The sequence below is a fragment of the Cupressus sempervirens genome, chromosome 8 (assembly GCF_028749045.1).
Source record: "Cupressus sempervirens isolate cs-2001-9-10 chromosome 8, ASM2874904v1, whole genome shotgun sequence".
Lineage (NCBI taxonomy): Eukaryota > Viridiplantae > Streptophyta > Pinopsida > Cupressales > Cupressaceae > Cupressus > Cupressus sempervirens.
Window position 1 is genome coordinate 735,923,939 of NC_143125.1, and position 13,368 is coordinate 735,937,306.

Here is a 13,368-nt window from a genome sequence, read left to right on the forward strand (position 1 = left end):
AGGGATAAATATTGAATATTTTTAAGTGTATTCAAGCCTACTTGAGAAGGAAAAAAATATAAGTATATGGTAAACTAATGGGATTTAAAGAGAGAAGCATGGTAAGGAAAAGATAAATAAAGGAAGTGAATTGGAAGGATATTAGAGTATCCTAAATTGACCAAGCTACAAAGGTTTATTTGATCATGAAGGATCAGGTATTCAAGCCAAAACCTAGATCTAAAATCATCAATATAGTTACATCAGAAATTAAGTCATATCATTGTTATTCTCTAATAATTGTAGTAGTGCATGAAATCTCTTAACACAGTTAGCTTAAAAGATATTTTCCAAATCCTCTAATAAGGTGGCATTTCTAGATGGAAGTATGTAAATACCTCTAACAATGCCACTTGTAATAGGGTGATTAAATCCTTTAATAGGGTCACATCTAACAGGGTGTTTTGTAATATTTTAATAGGTTTGGTTGCTAATAGGGTTTATTTTAGAAGACTAAAAAATAGTAACTAATTACAATTGGTGGTTTTTCCCAAATTGGGTTCCCATGTTAAATCTTAGCATCATATTTGTTGATGTTATTTTCTTTTGGTTTTTGCAACTAAGTTGATGGTTAATAACACTTAACATCTTTAAAAGTAATTATTTTAGTAATTGTTGATTAAAAAAGATTCCTATTGTTTGTTGATTAATTTAGTGCTAACCGAGTTACAATAATATGTTCAGTTTCAGTAGAGCTTGGTATTGACATCTAAGGCATCGGGATTTATTTTTGTGGTAACTGATTTGCCCCTCCTATCTAAGCTACTCCTCTTATATTTTCAACAAATACATGGTATATTTTTCATTATCATGAAGAATATTGACACATGGTAGGCAATTGCATTAAGACACATTTTAGAGGAAATTACAAGAAATGTTTGAATGGAGAACTTATTTATTTTAGTTGTGTCAAAGTTGGACATGTTAGTAGAAGCTATAGGACTATAGTACTAGCACCAAATAATGGAAATAAAAGTGCAAAGAAAAGGTTGAGGTAAAGAAAACATCAAAAGAAATAGTGGAAGATGGAGCAATGAGACAAGAAAAGATGAAATTTCCCAATCCAATGGATCAAGTGATCACACAACAACTATCTAAGTGAAGATGGTATGTAGAAACTATGTATTTAATGATATATCCTCCATTAGTTCCTAACATAAATGTGCTAAAACTTCATATTTTCATAAGAAAATATGCATCAAGAACAAAAAAAATCTATAGAAAGGAAAGTACAATAGAATCATTTGCAACATGAAATATCGAGCATCAATGATACAAATTGTATTGGCCAAGTATTGTAGCATAGACCAATGTTCCACTCAAAGGATGTATTAAGTGAACAAATTGGTATTGGTCAAGTTAGGGAAATTTTAACCAAGTGTTTGTAAGTGAGCATAGAGACCAAGACAACTATAAAACACCTACCAAGTATGAAAACATTTATTGTAGACATAAAATGGAAAACTAAAGGCATTTATCAAGTTTTGGTATAATTTTTTATTGACCAAGGGATTTAAGAGTTTGCAAGTGATTCAAAGGAAAATAAAATAAATTTACCGACAAAGCAAGTGAGTTGAAGTGAAACATTGGTGAATTTGATAAAGTTAGTAAGTATTATTTTTAGTGTTCAGTTAATTTTATTCTAAGGCTATGATAGAAGATTTTGTTTTTTAAACCCTAGATTGAAATGGAATCAACAAGTCATATGTGGAAAGAGTGAAATGCTCAAATCATGAGGAATGACCAGTGGCCTAGACCAAATTTCACTAACATTGTTAATTTTGAGGAGAATAAAGATGATATTGGTGCCCTATTGTCAATTCCACCAAAATTTTTGATGGTATAGGATGTGAGATCCTATTACATGCACAAAATATGAGAAATTGGAGATTTCAATATAACAGAAACTTATGATATAAAACCATGATCTCAAATTATGAATCAACCAAAAGAGATGATAGTTGAGTCATTTAGTCTAGATAAGGTAATTAGTTTACCCATGTATGACATAAACTTTGATAGTGGAGGAAATGTAGGATTTTTAAACTTTATTGAGCCACAAGGCAAATAAAGAATTGCTAAGGAGAGAGCACACAAAGAAACAAGTACTACATACTATTAAAGATAGTTTTGTAGATGCATTTGGAATAACTAAGCTGAATAATCAATATCATATTTTAGATTACTTAGTGTACATAATTTATAAAGTTCAATAAGAAGATATTGAGACCAATGACAAATTGATGCAATGGTTAGAGAGAAAGTTTGAGAAAAAAATATCCGAGAAGGTCTCTTGAGAAATTGTACATAGACAAGTAGAGCTTTCTAATTTAGTCATCTAGTTAGAAGTAATTTTGAAGACTATTCATAATTTGTATATGAGGCTTTGTGATGTTCAGTTCTTCACATTGGAGAATCAATGATTGATTGATTTGATGCACAATAACATGAGGCCATGTATAGTTTCATTGGGAAAGAATGCAAGTTCAATCTCACCATTATACAATAAGTTAACATTTTGACAATAGAGGTCAATTGAGCTCATGACTCAAGTTAGTTGTAGAATTTGATGAAAGCCAACTTCATAGTCTACCAAGATGACCTACATGCAAATAACCTACTAAAGGGAAACATAAGAAGGAAGGGTAGAGCTTGGAGAAACTAGACAAAGTGAGAAAGTATATTGCAACAATGAGAAATGAAATTCCTATACAAAAAATGCAAAGGGAGAGCCTGTTCATTAAGGCATCTAGGAATCTTGTAGAACAAGCTTAGAAAGTGCTAGAAAGTGCCAAGAGATAAGAATGAAAACTAAGCATACATCCACAAAAGGTGGGACATCCTCAATCAAGGTGAGAGGATAAGTATGACTTAGCTAGGAACAAACTCCTGTGTTGTCAACAATTCCTAGTCTATAATTAATAAATAAATGCATTAACCTAAGTAAACTTAAGTAAAAAAGTAAATAATAATTATTTACTCTAACACCCACCATTAAGTGCAACTTAGGGGAATGCACTCAAGCTTACAAAAATTCAGCTAAAATATAGAATGGGTCCCGACAACAAGGCCATGTTAGGTACCCATGAACAATGTAAAGAAATGCAACCTCTGATATGGGGAAAGAGGGAAAACCTTATGGGAAAAACCGTCCCCCAAAAAGAGGTAAGAATAAACATGGTAAAAAAAATAAGGAAGGAAGGCCTCAACGAGACTCCCCAAGGATAACTTCCACCGGAAATGGCTCAAGAGACTCTCTCAAAACCATAAGTACAACTAGACCCCTATGAGAGATAGAAAATATGCCAAAGCTCCCCCAGAATAATGGAGCCCGTGGAGAAAGAATTGAACTAGTAAAACTCCAATGTAGAGTAAACAAGGGAATAAAATAAGGGAAATCTTGAATGAGAGGGAAAACTAGAAGGCCTAGCTGATGCTCAAAGGAGAGAATATGAGGATCCTGAAAGGGAATCCCTAGGGCAAGTGTAATGATACTATCATGAATCTCCACTATAGAATCTACAATAGGTACACCTATAAGCTTGATTAATGGAGCTGGAGGATCAAGTAGACCAGAAGAAGAATCCTATTGAAGAGAAAAGACATCAACTAGATATGTTGTGGTAGTCAAAATAGGGATCTTAGGAACAATACAAAAGTTCAAGTATCTTGACTACACCACATGATGGTCCTATGAGAGAGAAGAAATGTGGTCCAACAATGGAGATGGTGGACCAAAGTGCAAGAAGGTATAGAGACAAGTGTAAGGATCAACTACCCCTATAGCAATAAGACATCTTGTTACATGATCCTAAATGAAGATTGAATCAATAGTCAACTCAACTGTCTTCCCTAATCCACTATTTTTAATTTGAGAAATTGAGAGAAGGTTTGTAGATAGAGATGGAACACAGAATACATCATTGAAATATAGTATCCTAGATGAAAACTTAATCTTTCTTGCAAACTAGTAAAGTAATGTTATTCCCCATGAGAATATGAAGAATAGAAGAAGCCTCAATAGTGGAGAAGACACCTTGAGAAGATGGCATATGGTAAGAAGCACCTAAATCCAGTATCTAAGGAACTTGTGAAGAAGATGCAATGGAAGCCTGTAATCCATGACCCTTGCCAAGATCTCATGTAGATATTGAAGAGGTGGAAGAAGCCTAAAAAGAAGACCCTTGTGAGGTAGAAGAGGATGGAGAGGAAATAGTGCTCTTCTAAAGGAGACCTTGCAAATTGGCAATCTGTTTCTCATAGCCATCAAATATCTTCTGAAAATAATGTGACTCATCATGAGATCCCTTCTAACAATAGGAATAGGTAGGAATATCAATCTTCTTTTTCTCCTTCTTCTTAGGAGATGATGAACTAGTATAGTGCTGAGAAGAGGAATTATATATCTACTTCGGCTTCTACTCCTGTGTATCATTGGCAAGCAATGCCTATGACTATGAACCTATAAGTGAATCCATATGAGTGATCTTGGATTGTTCCCATGTCAGCCAATTACAAAATTTCTCAAAAGAAGGCATCCAATTTCTATTACCCAAGGCATCCATAATGGAGTAGAAAGTGGAAGAGAAGATCTGATACTATCCTTGCAACTTTGAGAATATAAAAAAGATACAATCATCATCTATTTTGTTTTTCCCACATCCTTGGAAAATTGCACGCAAGGATTTGAACTTCAGAAAGAAGACTTCAATGGTGGGAAAGCTATATGGTGACAATGAAGTTAACTTTTCATCAAGATAAACTGCCTTAAACTCATTCACTATGCCAAAAAATGTATGAAGTTTGGGCCAATAAGCCCATGGATTGGTCAAACCATCCAAGTGCAACAATAGACTATCTAAAATGTTTAGTGCAATCAATCTCATTACCTCATCCATTTTGTTTCTATGTTGGAGAACCTTAAAAGGGCACTATAGAATAGGTTGGTTCTCATCAAGACATGACCATAGACCTCATGAGATGAGAAGTCTAGTCATTTGTGCTTTCAAGGTGTGATAATTGTGTGGTATGAGTTGGGTCACAGAAGGATCCAACATTGAGAGTAGAAGACAAAAGTAGAAGGATCTTATTCTAAATTAAATTATAGAAAATAAAATGCCTCCCCACCCCCCTCCCCCCACAACTAATAATGATATCCCTCAAATACCAAACAAAACAACCATAGAAAGCATAAAAATGAGAAAAGAACCTAGATTCTAGATGTAGAGATGAAGGAAATAGAAGCCTATACTTTACTACCAAAAATGGGAGCTCAAATGAACTCGAAATAAAATGAAAATAGCACCATTGCCTCAATATCTGAACTAGCATTTTGATGCTTCTTTTAGATCAAAAAAATACCTCCATATGCTCAAGTTATGGCCAAAAAACCAACTGCTCCTCCAAAAGACAAGCTCACTAGAAAAATACAAGCATGACAAAAAAATTGATAGCCATACAACTATCACAAGGACATCACTAGAAAAATATCTAACTGGGAAAATGATGATGTCAATAGCTAGGAAATGATGTAACCCTGTCAGAAAATGACATCAGTAGGGGGTCTTGAGAAGCAGCTAGAAAAGTGACATGTGTTGATAGAATGGTGATGTCACTAGTCATAAAGCTGACATAAACACACCATAGAGTGACATAGGATAGGGGTGGTCAATAAGTTATGGCACCATTGGCTGATTTGGTAGCTTGGTAGAGATTTCTAGTGGCATAGTTAGCGGTGGACGTGTTGAAGTGATGTGGTGGCCATGGGCTAGTGGTCATAGCCATTTTGAATTGTGGTGTCACCGCAGTGGTGCAACTAGTTGTGGTGCACAGAGGGTGGTGTCGTGTTGGTGCTGTGGTTGCCATTATTTTTTTTTTTTTTTAACAAAAAAATCTATACAGTCTGTATGACAGGCCTAGGAGGGCTGAAAAGAATTGTTGGATGCTCTAGAAGTTGAAATTTAAAAGTTTTATATGAATCTTGATTGTAACTAGCCTTCTAAACTTAGTGGCAGTATCCTTTTAGGCCCAAAGTTCCCCAAAAATTTCTCCTCTTCTTGATTGAAGAAAAAATCACAAACAAACTAGGGTTTGTGTTTCCAAATCATGGCTTCAAAAATCCTTCGAACTGGGAAGTAGTAGGGAGGTTTTGGTACCATGTAGAAGTTGATAAAAGCCAACTTCACAGTGTGCCAAGATCACCTACATGCAAATAACTTGCTAAAGGGAAACCAAAGAAGGAAGGGTGGAGCTTGGAGAAACTAAACAAAGTGAGAAAGTATATTGTAACAATGAGAAATGAAATTGCTGTACAAAATATGCAAAGGGGGAGCCTATTGATCAAGGCATCTAGAAAGCTTGTAGAATAAGCTTAGAAAGTGCTAGAAAGTGTTAGGTGATAAGAATGAAAACTAAGCATACATCCCAAAAAGTTGGGATATCCTTGATCAAGGTGAGAGGATAAGTGTGACTTACATAGGAACAAACTCCCATGTTGTCAAGAACTCCTAGTTTACAACTAATAAATAAATGCATTAACCTAAGTAAAATTAAGTAAAAGATTAAATAATAATTATTTACTGTAACATTAATGACATGAGGAATAAACTTATATTAATTCAATTCCAATTGCTACCACATTTGAAAATTATTTAGAAGGATGTTTCTATAGCACAAAATATAATGAAGAAAGAAACTCAAATTTAAGTTTTGGAAAAAGTAAAGGAGCAGTGGAATAAAGGCTATAGAATTTTTGGCAAGCCACAAATCTTTTCTTGAAAAATATAAGATAGCCCTAGAAAACCCCAATCCATAAGTGAAAAAAGGGGGAAACAAGAGATAAGAGTATAATAAAGGGGAAATACACTAAAGATATGTCATATATTGATCAAAGCTAATAGATGGAATAGCATTAGTAAATGAAGATTGTAGATCAAAATTATAGTCTTAGGGAGAGTATTATTAAATGAAATGATAATTCATGACAAAGTATTTTTTCCACTAATGTCAAAGGGGGCATATTGTTGATCTCTATGCCTAAGTTGCTTATCAGTGTCCAAACACTTAGTAATTTAGTAGAAAATATTGGACAATCATCAATATGACTGAATCATTGAGTAAACGTTGAGGACTTGTTTATTCTGCATTACATGATAACCAAGTTGAAGATTGCTAAGCACCCCAATTGAGATCGAGCACATATATAAGAAAAGATTATATAGTTAAGACTGAGTGAATTGGAAGAATTTTTTTTTCAAGAAAATAGGAAATATCAAGCATCTAGAAGCTAAGTGCCAGCATGAATGTTAGTTATGAATGAGTGTCTGAATACTTAGATGCAGAGAAAAGTAGTTTTGTCATATGAATTTGTAATCATAGAGACACCTATCTAAACTTTTATTTGACTAACTTCTATATTAAATTTAAGGATTATAGAAATATTTAATATGGAGTTTTGTGTGTCTTTATAAAAGATAATGATACCGATGAAATAAAATCAACCAATTAGAAAACCAAGAGGGAAACAACAAAATAGATGAATTGTGAACCATTGATTATGATCCATAACTTTTGAAGATTATCTATTTAAAGAGGGTTCTAACCCTAGGATTATATGAAGAAAAAGAGGATGTGTGTGTGTGTGGGTGGGTGAATCTGTATGTGAAGGACTGAATAAGGATAGAATAGAGCAAGAAAAGCTAATTCTGAAAGGAAATCAAATAGACCAATAAAAGCAGTCAAGGATAGAATGAAGATATTAGATTCAGACATTGAATAGATGAGATCCAAATTCAGCTTTCAAAGAAAACTAAGGGTTAGGTACTAAATCAATTTTAATAGATTGAGTTAGGGAAAATCTCTTAACCAAGTGATCCTTATAGATCTATGTAAATATCCTTATAGAGTCCTTACCTATTTGTAAGTGCAAATTCATTTAACAATGTCAGATTTAATAGTCTTAAAGCTTTGAAAATGGCAAACCCCTTAGAGGGTAGACCATATATTATGATCAAACATTATAACCCTAATAGTTTAACTTTATTTTTGTAAGAATGAAGATTTGTGGGTTTCATCAAACCCCAATTCTACCTTCACATTGAATTCTTTATGGGTAACCAAATCAGTCGTGTTATGTGTTAAATCTTTTTAGGGATGTGATGCTTTAATTTCATTTTAGCATTACAACTTTGATGATAGATATGAGATGTATTAGGTGTGAAATTAGTAGTCTAGTTTTGTAAGTAAAATGTTTCAGATCTTGATACACATACCTCCACCCCCCCTCCCCCCCATATCTAGTTTCCAATTAAGTCCTTCCAAGATCTAATATCTTGAATATTTGATTTATCTTTGTAGTTCCACTTCACAAAACACTCATCAAATGTTGTGCTCCACCAAAACCATGAAGTTCATATATATGTTGTTCATACAAGTGCACACAAAGAAATTATTTTATTAAATATTATTGGAAACTTTTCTACATAAAAAATATATTTATTTATACAATAATCAAGTTGTTGAGCATGATCTTTGTTATAAGTTACCAAATCTTCAAATTAAGATATTCCATGTAAGAGTTAACTTCTGACATATTTTTCTAACCTTTTCAAGAAATTATTTTTAAACATCAAAATAATTCCTTAATAAAAAGCTTAGTATTTTGCAAGTTACTCTATATTGCACTACTAGAAAAATTCCTAAAATTTATGCAAAAATTTAGAGCTTTGTACACATACTCTTTGATTTTGAAGCTACCTCCCCTTAATCTCACTAAACTTTGCATGCCTTCTAGGAGGCTTGGTGAAAAAAAAAGTTTGTACATTGCAATGTTCATTTATAATTAGACAATTCCTTATGTATTATTATAAAAAGCTTGTACTTAATCTTCTTCCATCTTTATACTATATTTATGTTTCCATTAATGATAATCCTAACACTTGTTTGTATCCAAATTTCCTATAATATCCTTATATTATCCATCTTTGTAGTATAGTGTTGAACTTAAATAATTCACTAGATTCAAGTTGTACCAAATCTTTTTCATCAAAATATGTGGTCTGCCAACTATAACCACCCTCCTTGAAATTATAATGTTGAAATAATTCCTAGTTTATGGTACAAATGCATAAGATAATGAATATCATATTTTCATTTGATTTTCTTTCCCCTCCATATTCACAATTGTTCAGTTATTTTAATTACCTTAATTTTCTTTCTAAATTATCTAAAGTTTGTCCTAATTATGATATGAATTTAATCAGTATCCTAATCTTAATTTAGTATATCTCCCAATCTAAACTTATTCAAAATCATATATTAAGATTTTCTTACACAATAATGTAAGATTTAAGAGGCCATCTATATCAATAGTTCGCCCTTGTCAAACTCATCAACTAATCATCATGTCAAAAAATTATGACAATTTCCTTAATCAGAAAAGTTTTTCAAATCCACTCTATTATAATGACGGTAAAGTTTTTTATTAATCAAGATGAATAAAATCTTGATTTTTAGATTAGTTGAAATACATCCACAAATTTGTAGTAGAATTTAGTCACTTATCTAATCTACACATTGTGCCTTCATCCATTCCCACTAATAGTTCTTTATGTATCTCAAGTGTCATAAGTCCATTATTTCCTACATTAAAAACATTCTCTTAATGCACTCACACACCCAAATAGATGTGAATGCATACACACATTGACATGTATGCATTTAAATTCTCGCACATTCATACATATGTACACATGCACAAATGTATACACACAAAAAAAATAATACATCCTACTCACTAAATACTTACTCGTCCAAGATTAATGCCCCTACCTTCTTTGATATTGATAATGTAAATTCCTTATTTGCAAAATAAAAATATGATTTATTGTTAGTCTATGATTGGTTATGAAATTTGAGTCTCAACACACTTAACCAAATTCTCAAGATTATGCCAAGTATAATACAGAAGCTAAGCTACAGTGTATGTCAAGCTACAAAATTCAATAGGTGCTAAATAAACTTCAAGTGCCAAGAAATCTTTAGGTTCTAAGTGAAGTTCAAGTGCCAAGTCACTATAGATGCCAAGAAAAGTATAGATGCCGAGTGAAATAGAATTACTATAGGAGCCAAGTAATCTAGTTTTCCTATATGTGTCGAACATCAACAACTAGTAAGTGTCGAGTAACACAGAATCAGCATATAAGTTTGTGCCTTCACAAACTTAGATGTAAACCATTTTTTTGAGCCAACATAGGATGAATCTAAAACGATCTTGAAGATAAGATCTAATCTTTTGCATTACCTATGCAACCAGCATGCAACTAATAAGAAAAATGGAGAAAGCATGCAACCACTAGGAAAAGTGCAAGAAATGAGTAGGAAATGAAGATTTAACATTGATCGTAGATTCATACGAAACCAAAAGTCTTCAAAATATTTAAAAGGAGGACGAGGCCCCATTATGCAAGAGAGAGGATATGTGAGAAAGAAGTGTATGGGTGAATTATAGTGAAGTGTAGAAGGGTAAAAGGACTTAATGAAGAACAGAGCAGCATTGCAGAATCTAGTTGATCAAGAACAATGTATTACAACCTTGAAGAGTGACTTATCAGATCGAGCAAGGATCAAATTAGTCAGAGCAAAGCAAGGATCTATAATCTGCAATTGAGGATTTCAAGTTATTAGGTCAAAATCTTCTAATACTTTCTAGCAATTGTATTAGATATGGAAATCCTATGGACTTACATTGGCTTAGTAGCCATTTGTAAATCCATTAACACGGTGGCATCCCAAGTAAATGTACTATAGTCCTTTAACTAGGCCTACTTTTAGTAGGGTAGTGAGATCCTTTAACCACGTCACTTTTAATAGGGTGTAAAGTCTTTAATAGGATAGGCCTTTCATAGGGCAGACCATTGGAAGTGGTCAAACATTGTAACCTTGAATAGCTACAAATTGTTGCAGTAATATTTTGTGGGTATCATCCCCACCCTAGTTTTGCATTTTCATTTTGGTGGGTTTCTGGGTTACCAAATGTTTGTGTTATTTGTTTTCATGCATGTGTTTACTTTCATGTTTATTAGATGAATTAGATGCATGTGGATGATATCAGTTAAAAGGATTTGAAAAGGTTAAAGTTAGATACTTTTGATGTAGCCCCCCTCATAGAATTAAATCTTCCCACTTGTTAATTCCAACAATTGGTATCAAAGCCTAGTTCTCCAAAGAGGGAGCCTTACAACTTGGAGAAAGATATCTAAAAATGGAAGTCTACAAACATGGGAAGATCATAGAAAATTAGAAAATTGATATACAACTTTCTTTACATGCACTAGAAGAAGCTAGAGAGGAATTGAGAAAATCCTTAAAGAGAAAAAAAGTGATTGCCATAGGGTAAAAGCACAAACCTGTGTCACCTTTTATAAAGGAGAAGTGATATCAGAATTTAAAGTCTTCAACTTTAACGAAATAAAAGTGGCATTTGTGCTTCGAATTTGAAGATGATGTAAACTAATGAAATGTATAAAATTGGATAAAGTTTATGTCTATAATTTTTTTTAAAAAAATTGAGTGAAAATTTTATTTATTTTTGAATTTTTAAAGTGTATTTTTTAATTTTTTAAAAATACTTAAAATATAGAGTTTTTTTCCTGTCAAACAAATATATGCAAATCTTCATATTTTGGTTTGATTTTGGAATATGTTAGAGTTAACATGTATACCTAGTGCACCAAAAAATAAAAATTGAAATTCGGCTAATATTTTTGAAGTTATAACTGGTCAAAGTCAAAGTTATCAGAAATAGACAGTTTTTTTCTCTTGTCAAACATTTTCCATCAAATCTACATATTTTTTTTTTAAAAATTACATATTCTTGAAGAAGACTCTCTCCTCTAGTGCACCATTAAAAAAAAAAAATTAACATTATTTACTATTTTTTTCTTATTTTTGAATAGACATCTTCTTGAATCTTAAGAAACCTACTTGTAATATTTTTAAATTATAACATATTATTCATAATCAAAACTTTAAAAAAATTATACAATAATAATCATGACTTCGAGAACTACTAAAGTATATTTTTAGTTTTAAAAAATACTTCAATTTAGTAGGTCAAATTGGCCTTCAAAGTGAGATGTTTACAGAAGTTCTGATTTTTGCTTGTTTGGCTGCCACATAGGCTACCCCATAGACAGTTACGGCCGGAACTGTTTCGGCCATAACCATTTCAGCCAGAACGGTTACGGCCAAAACCCCTAGTCGTCTTGAGAAACCGCTAGCAGTAGTGACTTTTCAATATAAAAAAAATTGTTTTCTCTTTTTTAAATAATTAAATATACAGGGACAACAAAAATTGAAAGAAGATTTGCAAAAAACAATTAATTTTGAAGCAATTTTCAACAACTGTTTTGCAGATTTAATCAATATTGCAAAGGATCGAATAATTTGAAGGTGCTTTTTTTCTCTTCTAATTATTTTTATTTTTATGTATTATATATTGAACCATTAGCTGATATTTAGTGAAATCTAATTTTTTTATTTTTTTTTCTATAGGTTGAATTATTCAATAGGTAGTAAAAGGAAAAGATCAAGGAAATATGATAGAAAAAGAGATGACAAAATGAAAGGCCATACAAAAAATGCTCAAAATCAACCTCCTAAAATTCCTGAACATGATGAGATTCATGAAGAAAATGAAAGTAATGAAAAGGAAGAAATTGGTAGTTCTATTGATAGAGACAAATTAGAAACCATAAAAAATTTGATGGATTTGGATGAAGAACTACTTTTTAACCAAATTCCATCTAAAGATATGATAAATGATAACACTATCAAAAAGCATTGTCAAAACATGTGGGATGAATATTTCAAGGATAAAAGTATATTTGGAAAGGCACAATTATTTGTCAAGTTATTTAGGAGAAGAGATATGAGACCTGTCTTAGAGTTGTTGGGTGTTGATAACAGGAAAAGCCATGCTCATAATATTAATAAAACAATAGTTGAAAATTTACAAAATGCTTATAACAAAATTGACAACACAACTCGAGGAGGTGATTTGAGTAATGCACGTAGAGCATTGATGACTACTATATCTAGTAGAAAATTGACACATAGAAAACATGTACGTGCAATTTCTAATGTACTACATATATCTAGAAGAGCTGTCCAAAGATACATCAAGAGGAGAAATATGCTAGATGATAACATTGAGAATAACTGGGTGACTATTTGTAGAGTTCCTCGAAAAGACAAGATTTCTGAAGAAGTAAAAAGACAAGTTATTGAATTTTGGACCACACATTCTCGTGTTTCTTCCAACAAGCGTGA